An 18208-nucleotide genomic window follows, 5' to 3' on the forward strand; every position below is an offset into this window, starting at 1 on the left:
CTGTTTGATTTCTGTCTGGTGCAGTTTTTCTGAGACAGATTCACATCTCAGTGCCAGAAAGTCACTGGGTCCAGGGCAAAAACTGCCCATAATGAGAAGGGCTGTGTCTTGGTTAACCTGAGACAGACTCAGTGCCTGCCTGACATAGAAGCACAGTCACCAGTGGTGCCCATTCCATTGTCAAAAGGGTCCTGGTTTGGATAATAAATTATATGGTCACCCACACGTGATGTGAAATTTACTGGCTGAATTGTCATTGAGGACCTTAATGACAAGAGGACCTACTGGACTTCAAAATGGTGCTATAGCAACTACAAAGGACAAAAGAGAGCAGACTCTTTAGATGAGAACATCTCCTTTTAGTCCTGACTCCCCCTCCACCCCTCCCCCACTCCAAGACATACATAGTTACATTTGATTTGTATCATTTTATGTCCCCAGTTAAAATGGTTCTCCATGAATAAAACATGATTTTCATCACTTTGTAGCTCAACATGTTCACTCGTCGGCTTTATTGTACCTCTCATTTGATGACTACAGATTGGTTTATCACAGTATATTTACCATCAACAAGACATGCATTCCAGAGAGGGAAGGAGGGAGGAGATGAGCCCAGGAAAGCCAATGTGCCACAGGCCCGAGGAAAAACAGCTGAGATCAGGGAATCACACCTCATTCTCTGCTGAGTACCAGTAAAGGACTGAAACGACTTTGCAAAACAGTAACTGAAGCTGACACCTGCTCTTGACAGGTGGGGGCAGACCAAGATTGCCCTGTGCTTTCACCTGCTGTGAAAAGGGATAGGCAGGAGGGATTCCCCTACAGCCTCCCGCCAGGAAACACTGGGTTTCTTGTCTTCTGCCCTAACCCCAAAGGGGGAGACCCTCCATTAACGTGAGGTTTGTGAGTAATTTTGAGCAATGGCTTTTATAGTTACTTTCACTTATTTGGAACGATCTGCAAGAGGCCCTTATCTTGCAGAGTGCTCCCAGGTCCGATGGGATGGCTGCAGACTCTGTCAGCAAGATCTCAGGCTCTGGCTTTAAGATACAGATGGGCTGGGGGGCGGAGGGAAAGGATCGAATTAGGATAATCTCCAAATTTCCTGCTACTGGGAAAGTCAAAGATTCTATCCTCAGCTAGGTTTGATAGCCCCTGTTTTATAGGCAGGAAGATTTGAAAGAAGAGAGAGCAAGGCCACTGAGGGGGACTGGTGCCTCTTGACTTCAGCACTCCGTGTGTGACCCGCAGGAGGAGATGGCAAATTTAGAAAGAGGAACCAAGGCTGTCAGAAGGGTACTTTACCCTGGAAGCAGGATCCCGCCTGCAGCATCACCCCTCACTGGAGCTGGTTGGAAACACAGGCTTTCAGGACCCACACAGACCTACCGGATCAGATTTTTCATTTCAGAAGACTCCAAGTGATTCATGTGCGCTTTAGAGTCTGAGAACACAGGCTGGAGCTGTGGATTACATTTTGAATAGGAGGACTCCATAAAGCATTTCAAACTATGATGAAGTTTTGAAGAAATTCTGATGTTTTTATGGGATCAGGCCAGCTTTCCAAGCTCCGAGGCATCATTTCCCATACCACACCCTCTACAGAATTACGGAACTTAAATTTCTTACAATTTGAGTTTAAATCTGATAAGAGTAATGCTTCCATTGATGGGAGTCTTCATCAATTTCAGGCTGACTCTGTCTTTCTCATCTCTTCTCTCTCTCCTTCTCCCTAAATCTCTGACATGCAGCTTTACATTAGTAATAATCTTGGATTCATAACACACTCTCAGCATCGTGTTTGTCTTAAGAGGAGGACGCCAGCCTTGTCTGGGTTGGAGACTAGAAACTATAGTCTGGTAGTTTGCTTGCCCATGTTTGCCTGACTCCTAATTCTGCATCGGCTAGAAGCCCCTCTGCTTAAATAAGCAGGAAACCTCTTTCCCTTCAATTTGGGAAATATTGTATTCCAGTTTTATCTTACTGATGATCTAAGAAGTAACAAGCAAGCATAAACCTATGTTAATAGTTTTCCCACCTTTTCTTTGTATCTGGGACAGATATTGCAGAAATCATTTGGTATGAAATGAAGTTTCGATTAGTTCTAAAATATACTAGACGTGTATAATCGGTAGTCTTGGGAAGAAACAGGAAAAATTAAATTGCAGGTTTTAGTTGAACTATGTGAAACTGCCAGTTTTACAGGTTAAAAAAGTCAAATATTGGCAATTTCATTTATTCAACCTAGTTAGGATGTTTCAATTAAGATTTTCTTGACATAAGAAATATTAAGAGGTTTGACAGTGCTTTTTGTGGAGGCTGAGTTGTCTCTTAAAAATTTTTTTTAATTAATTAATTTATTTTTGGCTGTGCTGAGTTTCTTTGCTGCTTGGGCTTTTCTCTAGTTGCGGCAAGTGGATCCTACCCTCTAGTTGCAACGCTTGGGCTTCTCATTGCGGTGGCTTCTCTTGTTGCAGAGCACGGGTTCTAGAGTGAGTGGACTCAGCAGTTGCAGTTCCTGGGCTCTAGAGCACAGACTCAGTAGTGTGGCACATGGGTTTAGTTGCTCTGAGGCATGTAGGATCTTCTTGGATTAGGGATTGAACTCGTGTCTCCTGCTTTGGCTGGTGGATTCTTTACCACTGAGCCACCACAGAAGCCCTGAGTGGTTTCTTTTATTTGGGGATATTTTTTGGAAGTTGGGGCAAATGCTTTGAAGGCTAGACCACCATCTTTCTATTCTAAGCAGGCAGGGGAACATGGGCTGTGGGAAGGTTAAGTTTGGTTACAGATTTAGGATGAATGTATGTGTCCTTGAAGGAGGCTTATAACCTTCTGAATCTGTGAAATATATAAATGGTGACACAGAAATATAGATAGTTGACACACAAACTAGAGTAAGTTTCTTTTCTGCTTTCTTTCTACAGTCAGGTATACTTAATACTTGAACTCTGATACGAGTAAGAAAAGAAAAATTCCCCCTTCCGTATGTCAGCATCACTCTTTAGTTGGAATGAGAGGAGTGAAGTCAAAGTGAAGGGTAAGAATCTCTTCCCTTTCTTGGTAATTGTCACAGTCACACTGTAGGCCTGCTGTATTCCATGGCATGGTGGGCATAATTCTATGATAGGCCAAACTGCATCATGTTCTAATTATGTATTCAAATGTGCTGGTCCAAGGGTCACACTTTGACTTGAAGGTAGGGAGTGCATGCTAAGTTCCTTCAACTGTGTGACTCTTTGTGACCCTATGGACCATAGCCTGTCAGGCTCCTCTGTCTCTAGGCAAAACTGGAGTGGGGTGCCATTTTCTTCTCCAGGGGATCTCCCCAGCCCACTGTCTCTTGCATCTCCTACATTGGCAGGCAGGTTCTCTACCACTAGCGCCACCTGGGAAGCCCTGACTCGAAGGTAGAGACCATGTCTTAATTGTGATGACGTGTCCAGTGTCTTCAAGGCAGCTTGGCAGACAGTAGGTGTCAGTAACTGCTATATGGCAAAATTTAAAATTTGTAGAACAAATGATGGCTTTTAGTAACTAATTACATTAACAAAAGTTGAAAATATTACATTAAAAATCTTTGTGGATTATGGAAACTAATTTGTCAATAAATATCAAGGGCCACATCCTATGAGCCAATAATTATGACAAAATATTATACCCTATGAACCAGTAATTACATTTATCTTCAGAAAGGCTTTGAAATTCAAAAACAGCATTTGGTAAAAAAAAAAAATGTTACATACAAGTTGGAAAATTATGTACAAGTTGGAAAAACTGAAAACAAAAATCCAAGAGTAGGAAAATATTTTTTTGGAATATTTAATAACATTGGAAAATGCTCAAGGAAGGAAGGGGAGAAAAATCATGACACACATCCTGCTTTTGTTTTAAACTTTAAAAAAAACCCTTTAAACGTAGCATCACATTACAAAGATGTCCCAAGTATTAAAAATTCTGCCAAAGCAGTGTTTGTAATGGCTATAGAATTCCATTGGATATAAATACAATAAGTTATGAATTGTGTTTTATAAATGTACACAAGCTTCCCTGGTGGCTTAGCAGTAAAGAATCCACCTGCAATGCAGGAGATGGAGGAGATGCAGGTTTGATCCCTGGGTCAAGAAGATTCCCTGGAGGAGGGCATGGCAACCCACTCCAGTATTCTTGCCTGGAGAATCCCATGCACAGAGGAGCCTGGCGGGCTACAGTCCATGGGGCCACAGAGTCAGACATGACTGAAGGGAATTAGCACGTGCACACACACTAAAATCACACACAGATGGGGTGATATGCATATTGTCTGGCACCTTCTTTTTCTCAGCTAACAATATTATCTAGAGAGCTCACCACAGAAGCACATGCAAAACTTCCTCAATTTGTTTTTTGTGCTGGGATAGTATTCCATTGCAGAGACGTGCACTGATTTTTTCAAAACAACTTGTATTGATACTTTCAACTATTTCTAGCCTTTTGCTATTAAATGGTCCTGTGACAGACACTTTTGACATATATTTCTGTGCATTTATGCAATTATATCCATGGGATAAATTCTGATACTGCTGGATCAAAGATTCTTTTTAAGAACTCCAATAGACATTGGCAAATTGCGCTCCAAACTTACACCAATGAATGCTGTCTTGAACACTGCATAAGGTCACTTCTTCATTTAAAATGAAATAATGGATGGGATACATTTGCATGCGTGTATTTGAAGCAGAGTTCATGAGCTCCAGTAATGCACAGTGCCATGAGAACTGGATCTCCCTCCTTTCTCCCCACATCCTTCCCACTCTGCCTTCCCTCCTTCTTGCCTTTTTTTTCTTCCTTCCTTCCTTCTCCTTCTCTCCTTTCCCTCCATCTTTCTTCCTTTCTTCCCTCCTTCCTGCCCCTCCTTTCTTCCTTTCCACCTTGTTACGGGAGGAGAGACATGTGGGAAATTAGAGTGAAGGTCATGTTCCAGTTAGAGCATTAGAAGAAAACAGGGAATAGGCTTAGCTGGAGCAAGGTGCTCCCTCTGGCAGGACAGATGCTGAAACTGGACCCATACAGAGGAGGTCAGCGTGGCCCCTGTCTGAGGACGATATACAATTCTGTGAAGTATTCCATATGTCACAGTAGCTGTGATGTGATGATGTGCTCACTAACTTTATTGTGGTGTGCTGGGCTAAGTCACTTCAGTTGTATCCGACTCTTTGTGACCGAATGGACGGTAGCCTGCCAGGCTCCTGTGTCCATAGGATTCTCCAGGCAAGGACTGCCATTTCCTGCTCCAGGGATTTTCCTGACCCAGGGCACTGGCAGGCAGGTTCTTTACCACTTCACCACCTGGGAAGCCTAATCTTATTGTGGTAATTGTGTCAAATCATGATGTACAAACCATCACACTGTACATGTTAAAAGATGAACTGAGGCATATTAAAAAATTTAAGAGTTTATTGAGCAAAAATAGATTTGAATGGAGTGGTGTTAAATCACAAGTGGTGAGGGCCCTCCACTGATGGGATCTCAGCGAGAGACTCTCTAGAGAAAAGGTGAAAACAAAGTGAGGAAATGATTGATGATTGGCTTCAGCCTCAAGCCTGATGGGTGGTTTGTGCTCAGCTGTCCTTGAGTTTCAATTTCATAACCTTGAGGCATATACAAATTTAGATTTTGGCTTGCTGATGTCGGCCGCAATAACATTAGAGACACACTGAACTCATGACCTACCAGTTTAATTAACCTAGTGTACACCTTAACCTTAACAACATCGTATGTCAAATGTATCTTGAGAAAACAGGAATGAAACTTGGAAGCAGACTGTTATGGGGAATACAGTACATAGAAATAAATCTGCAGTATGGGCATGTGTCTCATTTTCCTGGGCACAGAAAGGATTCAGGGAGGATCCTTGTTAAGATGCAGATTCTGATTCTGCACGTCTAGGGTGAGGCCTGAGGTTCTGCATTTCTAGTGGGCTTGCAGGTGACACTTATGTGACTGGTCTGGGATCACACTTTGAGGAAAAGCACTTAGTTGACAAAGCCTCCTGCCAGAAATCAGTTGGGAGTGGGTAAGCATTACTGTTGCAGTCAGGAATGCCCCTGCAAGTGTTACAAGGTGACAAAGAGATGGCAGGCTCAGCCAGTCACTGCTACTTCATCCACCAGCTCCAGTCAGGCCCACCGCAGCAAGGGGACCAGACAAATGCTTCATGAAACCTATGCTTATTTCCCCCACTCCTACAGGAACCCTTACCTTTAAATCAGATCATATTCTATTTGCTTCATCTCCAGAAGTCAGTAATAACTTCTGTCACACAGAGTCCTTCAGTATTTCCTTGATTTGAGGAATTAAACCCTGGTGTCACTGACTCTGTCCAGGGTTTAAGACTGCCTTTGGTTCAGTCTGCCCATAGCCTGCAGCTGGAGGGACAGAGGCCCTGCCTGTTCCTTTCCTTATGAGATGAGATGAACACAGTAGAACTACTGCCCGAAGGCCCAGAATTAACATGTGGCCTTACAGCACTGCGACTTCCCCTGGATTGGGCTACTTGTAAGCTTCTCTGCAACCTCCCCATATTCCACCAAGATATTTTCTGAAGTGTTAAATTTGGCAAAGCTAAGGGTGCTAATCTATGTTTAGGAACCAGGATACTGCTATATTTAAGTCTTCCTGTGTGATTGTTTCCTTGCCATCAATCCTTGTAAATCAAGAGGAGTTTAAATGCTAACTTCAAAAATTCACAAGCTGCAGTTGACAGGAACATTTTTCACCTCCCTGATCCAAGCAGACAATGCGTGATGCTGGAGGGCTAGCTGTTACCTCTCTCAGCTTCTGCTCAAGGATAGGGAGCCCAGATGATACCTGAGAACACACACACACACACACACAAACACACACACACTATACAGACAAGAGCTCTGGTTTGAAGCCTTAGGGAAACTAGCTAAAGCTTGCTCTCCTTTTCAAAACATAATCAAGAGGACAAGACTCGAATAAGCACAGGTCTTAAGAACTTTGTCACCTGAGGAAGCTGTTCAATGTATCCTCTGTGTTTATTTATACTCAGGAAAGTATTTGCATCTAAGAAATAGGTTCTGTGTGAGTGAATGGTATATTCTTCTAAAGCCTGGTGGATACTCAGGGTCAGCTTTCTGAGTAATAGACACAAATTAAGGATCCATGAGAAAAACTTCTAATATGCTTGTATTCACTTTAAATTTGCTCTAATTAAAGATCATTAAAATATATTATGGTTAGCAATTAGGTTGTTTTTATGCTTGATTCATGATTTCATTTGCATTAAAAAGTTTTGAATAGAAAATCAGAGAGGCATAATGTTTCTTTCCTTTTTCAAGAAATTAGGATGGATAAACTCTATGTTTATAACAAACGATTATCTACCTGGTGTACAAAAGAAAACAGACAACTCTTTGAGAGTTATCTTTACATATAAACACATCAAAAGCCATACAGATCTTTATGCATTTATATGGATGATTGAAACGAAATATGAAATGGGAGCTTAGATAAAGGCTTGTTTCAGGACCATTGAATATCAAGACTCTTTTCCACCAAGGATGCTGAAGGAACTGCTCAGGTTTCATGGAGGAACAAGAAGTGCATAACCCTGGTCTGTTCCAAGGACACCTTTGTCATGGGTGTGCTGGCAGGCTGCACCGGTTCCAAAACTATTACCTCTGTTTCAAACCCACTCTTCCCTACTTGCATTGGGATGCTGAGCCCATGTCTCTGCTGACCATATTTTCCCTTTGTCAGCAGCTTTCTACTAGGCTCGCTCCACCAGAAGGGGGTGCCAGAGGGAGACAGGTGAGCGGGAGAACTTCCCTCCCATTCCTGTGAATGTCTGGCTGACCCGCTCCCCACCAGCAGCTGGTGAATTCACTTCTGGTTTCTCCGACCTGTCCAACTTTCCTGTAAACCCTCAGAGACCCCAGCGCAAGAAGCTGGCATCCTCTTTATCTGCAACCTGGGTACCACACTACGGGGCCCCTCTGCAAGCTCAGAGCCATTAGCATGAGTGACCCAGCAGTCCCCTGCTGAATGTCTGAGTCTCTGTGCCCAGGGCCCCTCCTCCAGGCTTCTGAGTTTTCATATCCCAATCTCTTCCTCCTACTCTTCTGACCTTGGTGCCAACCATTTCCTGCACTTGCTACTCTGAGATATTCCAGTATCCCCTCTGTCTTCTTGGCTCCCTAATACATGGTTAACAACTCAGTATTACACTCCCTCCACTAGAACAACTGGTGTGTGCCTTCTCCCAACAGGCCCTGCTTATGGACAAGCTGGTGGAGAGGCTGGGCAGGGGTCCTTCCCAAGATGTGTTCTCTGAACACAGAAGATGTCCTTAGGTGATCTGTTGTGTGATTTGATATTAAATCAGCTGTAGGTCAAGCTACCTGGCCCTTACCAAGGCATCAGACATGAGCACAAGAAAAAGTTGTTCTGTGATCTTCCACCTCCATCCACTGCTACCCACGTTCTAACAGGAAATGGGAATGAATAGGCTGTGAGGTGGTAATTACAGAATTCTACAACTTCCTCAGTGTACACACACTCACAAGCAGGTTTACACACTCATGACATACACCCACACACCACATCATACACACTTTTTCACCATTTCTTCAGCGAGAAATTAAAGCAATGAGAGGGATTTTCAGAGAGAAATCTGGAGAGCCACAACCAGGACACCAGGCGTGGTTTGCTGTTTTAGTTGCCAAGTCATGTCCAACTCTTTATGGCCCCAAGGACTGTAGCCAGCCAGGCTCCTCTGTTCATGCGGTTAGATGAAGAGAATTCTATGTTGTTAGCAGAATAAATGCCAGCAATGCTGGGGTTGCAGTTGACATTTATTTCCCTATACAGTGGACTGAAAAGTAAATGCACCTTGATTTGAAATACTTTTAAATGAGTGGGAAAATTTCCAGTAATTCATTTACTTTTAGGAAACTCATAATGCTAAAGTGCTGCTTGTTCAGATGCCAACACAGGAGGCAACACTCTAACCGGAACAAACGCTCCTGTTTTTGCAGAAGGCAGTCGTGTGCTGCACGAGTCTTGCTCAGGCAAGTTCCCAAGAACCTTTTGCTCGTGCTGCTTGAACACAGCAAGATTGCACACACGGAAACACTCTGTGAAGGATGTCAGGTGTGTTGCTTTGTCTACAACAGTGAGGACTGGAAATAGCTCCTGAATCTTGTCTATTTCTCCTGCCTCTCATTTTTTGTCTTCCTATTTGAACCATCTTGGAACAGGCACGCATGAGCACCATAGGGGTCCTGAGACTATTGGCTGAATCACCTTTGCCCCTAGTCGAGGTTGGAAGGGATCAACTAGAGTTTGTGGTGCTTGTTACAGATGTAGAAGCTACAGTTATAGGCTGAGTTGGCTGAACATTCATTTGAAAAATATTCAGTGTCTTCTAGAGAGACAGTGGCAGGCTATGAGCAGATTCTTCAGAGGAAGGATCCCTGCAGCCCATACCTGCCCGGATCCCACACTACCCGGAAGTCGCCTGGATCAGTCCTCAGGATCCCTGGATTCTAGGTCTGCTCTGTCCACAGGCTGAGGCTTAGAGGACATTCCTGTCATCTGCAGAGTGAGCTCAAAGCTATACTGCATGTCGTCCAGACTAAATGTCAACAAGTTACAGAGATGCTACATTGTCTTGATGGCATGAAAACCATTTCAGTTTTCACAGTCTGGAGATGGCACATGCCCACACAGTCCATTCTGGTCAGCATCTAGTATTAGACACAGTGGCTGGACACAGGCATCAGTGTGGCAGGCAGTGCTGCTGATGTGGGGTTGGGGAGGAGACCCAGATGCTGGTCACAGACATGACTGCAATTAACCCTTCTCCTGCGTCCCAGGCCCTGGACCTAATTACCTCAGGTAATAACAGGCATTGTTATCCACATTCACAGATGATGAGGTTAAATCTCAAAGAGGTGAAGCTGTGGCTCAAGGTCATAGAGCTGTTTGACGGCAAAAAGTCAGTTTATACCCAGGTCTCCTTCTCAGGGCAATCACAAAGCCCCGTCTGACTCCCTCTCTCCCCACTCAATTTTAGGCTTTAGGAGCCTTTTCTCAGGTGATTACAATTTTACAGGCAAAACTCATAACTCCTTGGGTGACAGAGACCTGGTTATAATATTATGACAGGTTAGTATTTTCCTAAGATTAACCAGCCAGTCCTTTAAAATAAAAAGTAAGTTTAAAGCCTCTCCGGTCTTTGTGGGCATCCATTGAATTGGCCAGTGGTTTACAACTGTTGCTGCGTCCTCCTCCTCTCCAGTACGTCTATCCCTGGACCTTACTGATTTATATGCACCAAACGTTTGCAAGAACTGTACTCTTCATGCTGGTCTCCAGTGTTCCTTCTAAGTGACAAACATCTGCCACCTTAGCACCTTCTTTAATACTTCTGTTTTTGCATGCATGCTCCTAAACAGGATTTACTCATCACTATTCAGCCAACAACTTGGAACGCAACACTGGGCTTCTATGTGCTTGATCAAATTTAGGTCAAACGTCATAAGAAACAAATGAGAGTAGGCAACATTATCTTTCTCATTTTATGAAGCAGGAAAGGGAGGCCCAGAAAACTCAGCAAGTCACTCAAAACTACAGAGCAGGTAAGTCACAGAGTTGATCTTGAAGTTCCAGCCAAATTTCCAGGGCTGACACAGTTCCCAACACATGTAAACACAGAGCTTGAGGAATCCCCAGAACTCCACTGTACACAGCAGAATTCGTGGAAGGAGGAAAATAGTTAACAGGGCTAGTGGTATTTCCTTCCCTCCGACCTTGGTGTAGGAAGAAGCTCTGTGGTCCTCAGGTTGTGGAGTTGGATGCAACGGCTGGGCTGTCAGTATTTACAGACATTCCGTCAGGGGTGCTGACAAGAGCAGCTTAAAGAAATGAAACATCATTTTCAAGCACACTTTGGAAGATACAAACTGCTTGAGATGCCCCATTATGTTGTTACACAACTCCTGTATTTTCTGTATTCGTCATTTTTTTCCTGCACAGATATAGACTGTACTTCCTTCTACTGATGTGCCGAAGCAGCCAAGAAACATCCTGCTGCAGTTGACACTCTAAAGGTACAAATATGCCAGAGCCTCTGACATTGCTTTTCGCTTTGAAGTTTGAAAGAATGTGTGTCATATACAAAGTAAAAGTTAAAAATTAAAAACAATGAGATGCAAGAGATAAAAAACAATACAGTGTGTAGAATGTAATAGCAAGATGTTCATCAGTGAATTTGTCTATGAAATTTCCCCCCTTCTAGTCCTGAGAAGTCATCTTTGAGGCCTCACTGTCTCCTATGAACACCTTGCATCAAGCCTCACATGAAAGCCCTGCTCCTTACTGCAGCCCTACATGCTATCCAGAGAAAAGAGACCTCTGATTGTCTGAAAACTGACCTTAAAGCCCATTTTCCTTAAGTTTAATCACAGTCCACCCAAGGGATTATTATAGATGAGTGAGTGATCTTTCAGAGACTTGGGGACACCAGAAGGAAGAAACTCATTTATTTATGTCCCCATATTTCATTCATTCATCCACTCACTCATCCTTTTGTACTCATTGAATACCTAATCTTTGTGCCAAGGAATCAAAGCATCCTGTTTAAATCATCTATCTTTTTTCCATGGACAAATGCAATAAGGAAGTCTTACAAATGCAATAATCATATCTGCCTTTCAAAACACACCATTTCACCCTCACATTTCTCAACATGAGGGGTGTTTTTTTTATAATGCTATTTAGGCTGTCTGGCAAAAACCTTCTAAGTTAATTTACTCACCACCTTCCACTTAGGCAGAAAATTGTGTCATACAAACACATGCACAAATTAGAGAGCACTTGTCTTATACCCAAATAACCTAGTCTATGAAGAATCTTGGTATGATTTGAGAGGTATTGAAACCTCATTGTCTGGAAGCTGTGTTTAATGAGGACTCTTTCCTGGTCTTCCTTTCTTGTTTGATGGGGTCTCATAATAAGCATCATGGTGTCCATGCTTCTGATTGCAGGAGATGAATGTTAGCCTGAATCTCAACTAGGAAATGACTCTCTTATGAATTTTTAAAGTAATCCAAGTAGCAATTTCAGAGACTAACTTTGTGTTGCTTTGGTTTCCCAAAAAAATTCAATTAGGAAAGAATGTATATACCAGTGAATTTTAAATGTTTTTCCCAATTCCATGGCAGGTAAAATATTCACAGAGACCAAGGGTCCTAATATTCCAGAAAGCTACAGGCCAAGCAAATAGCAAAAAGCATTCTGGAGGAATTAAGTAGCACCTAGCATTTTACAGAATGCATAGAAGAAGTATGAATTACAAAAACTAGACAATAGTGACTGAACTTAAGTTGAATCTTACCAATCATTAGGAGCTAATATAATTAAGTTTTACAAATTGTTAAAGGGTTCTGATGCAAAGAATAGGTCATCTCAGTTCAGAATAGAGTGGGACATGCCAAAGACCACCAGCAAAATATGTGCCATACAAGGAGGAGAAAAAGCTGGACCAGACTGGACAAGTCATGCTGCAGAAGGGTACCTGCCATGTCCTAGGGAAGGAGGTGGAAATTTGTTGTGCTCACTCTATCTTGTCCTCTGCACCCCTGCATTTAGCCGTCAGATTTCTTCATTCATACTGTTCACATGCCAAAAAGTAAAGTTGATCACACTCCACAAATACTTGAGAGACCTTTAGACAGTTCTGTGTTAAGAAACACTCCACGCTTTAATATGTCAAGACTTTCTTGGCTATTACAGATACATAATATAATAAGGCTTATATGGAAAAGGCCTGAACACGGGCAAACCAACCCAGCAGAATCCCTTCCTGAAGTCTGAAGAGGCTCCACGTTGCGTTACTGTTGGGTGGCCTGCTTTTCTTAGAACATCTAAACTAGTAATTGTACTTCAACACTTCTTTATTAGTTGACCATAAAAATAGAAAGTCAAACACAGTTAATTAATGCATGGCAGTAGGGAAACACACTCATCAAATCAGCCAAGGGCATCCCTGTCATTTATTCCTCAGAGACTTCAAATCAAAATCTGTCTTCAGTTTTGCTCTTAACTCTTCTTCAAGGGTCACGTATTTTTAATTAAAAAAAAAATGTAAGAAGGAAACATTTAATTCTAATTAAATCAACAGATAGTAAATATTCTCTAAGTACTTCTAGTCTTACTTTTAAATAGAGTTAAACCCCTAGAAGACTATGTGGTCTAGTTCATCATAGACCATCACCAAAAGAAGCCACCTCTATGAACTTCCCATCTGCATTTCCTGCATAAAGATTGTTGAGGATGTGACATCCCTCCATATGCTCTATATGAAACTAAACACAAAAGCTCTGTTTCCCCTGAGGAATAAGTAACAGTCACATTCTTGCTAATGAGAACTAGTAACTATATCATGTCTCTCTGTTTTGACTTGGTTTCCTAGAAGCTCAGGACCACACTTCACACTCTGCCATAGCAACAACAGTCACACTTTGACTACCCCTCACTTCTCTCTGATCTTCATTTTCTATATATATTATTAGGTTTATTACATATTTCATTTAATGTAAAAATGAATTAAATAAACTTCTCTCAGGAATTAGAGGTAATCTCTGATCAGCACAACATGCTATGCATATGTGTCAACTGGTAGTCTGATTTTCAGATCCCTTTAACAGAGAATTAGAGAATAAATTTTTAAGTAAAATTTCAGTCTCTCAAAGACAAAGACTGTGTCTCATTTCACTCTTCACTCCACCATTCTCTGCAAATAGCAGGGGCTACTGAAGGCAATAAGGACTAACACTGCTTATTGAGGGCTGGGTCCATATTTCTTAGAATTTGATATAAACCGGGACTGGAATTTGGCTCCAAAGTAGGAGTTGGAGGATTAGAAGATAAGTAGAGAAGGTTTTAATTTCCGTGGTAAGAAGTCCTCTGATCTTAGAGTTGGGGAGACTTGTGGAAATCTGGTGCATGATTACAAGTTGTCCTGAGGCTCCTGGATCAAGGGCCTGGTGGAGTGCCAGAGAGTCTGGCAGCACTGCAGCAGCAGGGGACAACCGTGGCCTAATGAAAAATTGTCCAAGACCAATGACTTGAACAAGAGACAAGGGAGACAGAGCCCTGTGCCTGGGCAGCAACCTATGCCTCTGTAAGCTGCCTTCTCTCACCTGCCCCGCTCTCCTCCAATCTCAACTGGTTCTCTGCTTTTCTCTGTGATGTACATCATAATTTCCTGGGATTGGAACACTGCTGTTGAAGATATATTAGAAAATAATCCTTTCTTCCCTCCTCTTGTGAGATGATGCAAAGGCAGAGGCACCCTGTCTTTTCTGAAATCTCTTTTGTCAGTTTCATTTCTGCCCTGATATTGATGAGAATGCACAGTTTGACAAGAGTGAGACGGGAATACATGAGCTCAGCTTCCTGCTTGTGCTGTCATCCATGCTGGGTCTGTAACTGAGCAGGGCTCCAAAGCCATGGCAAATCAGAACAGCAAAACAGAGGCTGAGAAGTCTCTGATGTGCTTGAGAAAATCTATTCCTATGTCCAGCATGATTAGTCTGTGGAGAGACCTGGTTGATGAGCTGAAAATATAACTGTACTTATAGATTAGAAGAATTAATATTAAAATACACTACCCAAGGCAATTTACAGATTCAATGCGATTCCTATTGCATTCCAATGGCATTTTTCATACAACTAGAACAAATAATATAAACAATGTGTATGGAAACACAAAAGATCCCAAATAGGCAAAACTATCTTTAGAAAAAAAGGACAAAGCTACAGGTATCATACTCTCTGATTTCAAACTACACTACAAAGTTTCAGTAATCAAAACAGTATGGTATTGGCATGAAAACAAACACATTGATCAATGAAGTAGAATAGAGAGCCCAGAACCTATACTTAGGTGGTCAAGTAATCTACAACAAACATGGCAAGAATACAGAATGGAGAAAAGACATCCTCTTCAGTAAACAGTGTTTGGAAAATGCAGTAGCTAAATTTAAAAGAATCAAACTGAACTGCATTCTCATACTATATAAAAAAATAAACTTCAAATGGATTAAAGACTTAAATGTGAGACCTGAAATCATAAAACTCAGTTTTTCTTTGACATTGATCTTAGCAATTGTTTTTTGGATTTGTGTCCTCAGGCAAGAGAAACAAAAGCAAAAATAGTCAAATGGGATAACCCCAAACCAAAAAGCTTTTGCACAGTGAAGGAAACTACCTACAAAATGAAAAGACATCTACTGAATGGAGAATATATTTGCAAATCACATATACAATAAGGTTGAAAGTGAAAGTGTTAGTTGGTCAGTCATGTCCAACTATTTGTGACCCCATGAACTGAAGGCCACCAGGTTCTTCTGTCCATGGAATTTTCCAGGCAAGGATACTTGAGTGGGTAGGCATTCCTTTCAGGAGATCTTCCTGACCCAAGGACTGAACCCAGGTCTCCCATAGTACAGGCAGATTCTTTACCATCTGAGCCACCAGGGGAGCCCAAAGTGAAAGTGTCAGTCACTCAGTCTTGTCTAACTCTATGTGACCCCATGGACTGTAGTCTTTTAGTCTCCTATGTTCATGGAATTCTCCAGGCAAGAATACTGGAGTGTGTAGCCATTCCCTTCTCCAAGGGATCTTCTCAGCCCAGGGATCAAACCCAGGTCTCCTGCATTTCAGGCAGGTTCTTTACTATCAGAGCCACTAGGGCCTGGATTAACAATATTATTAAGAGGTTAATATCCAAAATATACAAAGAACTCATACAACTAAATATCAAAAAACAAACAACCTGATTAAGATATGGGCAGAGAATCTGAATAGACATTTTTCTAAAGAAGACATACAGATGGCCAACAGACACATGAAAAAAATGCTCAACATCACTAATCATCAGGGAAAATGCAATTCAAAACCACAATGAGACATCACCTCACACTCAAAATGGCTATCACCAAAAGAAATAACAAGTGTTGGTGAGGATGTGGAGAAAAGGGATCCCTCGTACAGTGTTGATGGGACTACAACTATCAATAGCAGTCTGAGGTTCCTCATAAAACTGAAAATAGAACTGCCATAGGATCTAGAAGTTTTACTACTCGGTATTTACCTGAAGAAAACAAAACACTAATTCTAAAAGATATATGCATCTATGTTTACTGCAGCATTAGTTACAAATCAAGATATGAAAGCAACCTAAGGGTCAGTGGATAGATGAATGGATAAAGATGCTTTATACACACACACATATATATATATAAACACATATATATATTATATATAAACATATATATGTATGTTTATATATAAACATACATATATTATACATATTTTCCATATATATATATATATATATATATATATATATATATATAAAATGAAACATTACTCAGCCATAGAAAAGAAGGAAATCTTGTCATTTGCCACATGGATAGAATGTCCTTGAGGATATTATGCAAAGTGAAATAAATCAGATGAAGAAAGACAAATAACATGTAATTTCACTCATATGTGGAATCTAAAAAACAAAACAAGTGAAGAAATGTAACAAAACAGAAACAGACTTATGGATACAGAGAATAAGCAGGTGGCTGCCAGGTGGGAGCGGGAGGGGGAATGAGTGAAATAGGTGAGGGAGGTTAAGAGGTACAAACTTTCAGTTACAAGAGAAGTGAACCACAGGGATAACTGTAACCATAGTTACAGTCAGTAACTATGTAATAACTTTGGTGACAGATGGTAACTAGACTTATCACTGTGATCATATTGTAATGTATAGAAATATCAAATCACTGTGCTGTGCATCTGGAGCTAACAGAGTGTTACAGGTCAATTATACTTCAACAAACTCATAGAAAAAGAGTTCAGATTTGTGATTATCCAAGATGGGGGAAGAGGGAACTGGATGAAGGCAGTCAAAAGGTACAAACTACCAGTTATAAGATAAACAAGTCCTGGGATGTAATGTACAACATGAGAAATATAATTAACACTACTGTATGTTGTTATGAAAGTTGTTAAGAATTCTCATCTCAGGGAAAGAAAATTTCTTTTTCTTTTTTGTATTTGTAAGAAATGATAGATGTTCACTAAACATATTATAGTCATCATTTCATGATATATGTAAGTCAAATCATTATTCTGTACACCTTAAATTTATACAGTGCTGTATGTAGGTCAATTACGGAGCTTCCCTGGTGGCTTAGGGGTAAAGAATCTGCCTGCCAATGCAGGAGACACAAGTTTGATCCCTGGGTCAGGAAGATCCCCTGGAGAAGGAAATAGCAACCCACTCCAGTAATTTTGGCTGGAAAATCCCATGGATAGAGGAGCCTGGCAGGCCACAGTCCATGGGGTTGCAAAGAGTAGGACATGACTTAGCGACTAAACAATGACAACAACAATGTAGGTCAATTCTAATTAAATAAAACTGGAAAAAAAAACTTTTTTTTTTTAAAGAATTTGATTACATAAATGTACAGAGTTTTGAAGGCATTCAAGAGTCTAATTAGTAACTCATTGTCTATTCAAATGTTTTAAACTGATATCTAGCCAATTGAAATAAATGGGGTCTTTTGAATGAAAAAAAGTGATGAATATCAAAACAACAAATACAGCAATAAATATAAGACTTTCTCCTTAACCAGTGGTTTTTGGTGGTGCTTAGGATCTTTAGCAATGAACAAACTGTAGATATTTCAAAATAATATAGGAACGGCTGTGTTAATTCACTGAATTTTATCACAAACATGCTTAATTGTTTCAAAATAATGCCTATTGCCTCCAGCTAGGAGAAATATAAGTTTACTATAATTCAGGCATGGTCTTAATGGGAATCAAAGACATGGAACATATTTGATTTATGGCGCAAAGAAGAAAAAAACTTAAACAGAGTAACCAGGAGACACCAGGAAGACGGTAAAAGCCTTGGTTCATGAACACGAACATGGCCCCAGAAGTCCTTGAATTTGTGCCTCCTGCCCCGCAACCATGGACATATGTTCTGCAGTTGACAATAGCTAAAGGGCCTCTTTAGGATCATTTGCTTGGAAGCAGGATTTCAAATCTGTGAAAAAAATTTGTGAAAAACTTAAAAGAACAAGTGTTTTCATAGTCAATTAAAAACCAGCTCATAAGTCAGGGCAACTGGAAG

General features: G+C 41.1%; 1 protein-coding gene and 1 non-coding gene across 12 annotated transcripts in view; one reads left to right on the forward strand and one right to left on the reverse strand.

Moving 5' to 3' along the window:
* NEK11 (NIMA related kinase 11) overlaps nucleotides 1-18208 on the reverse strand; it is a 278743-nt gene that overhangs the window by 20462 nt on the left and 240073 nt on the right. The window lies entirely within an intron of this gene.
* Nucleotides 5009-5115, forward strand: LOC138989452 (U6 spliceosomal RNA). Its single transcript, XR_011465756.1, has one exon. It is a non-coding gene; the product is annotated as a U6 spliceosomal RNA (small nuclear RNA).

Source organism: Bos mutus, chromosome 1 (assembly GCF_027580195.1).
Source record: "Bos mutus isolate GX-2022 chromosome 1, NWIPB_WYAK_1.1, whole genome shotgun sequence".
In the NCBI taxonomy this organism is placed as follows: Eukaryota; Metazoa; Chordata; class Mammalia; order Artiodactyla; family Bovidae; genus Bos; species Bos mutus.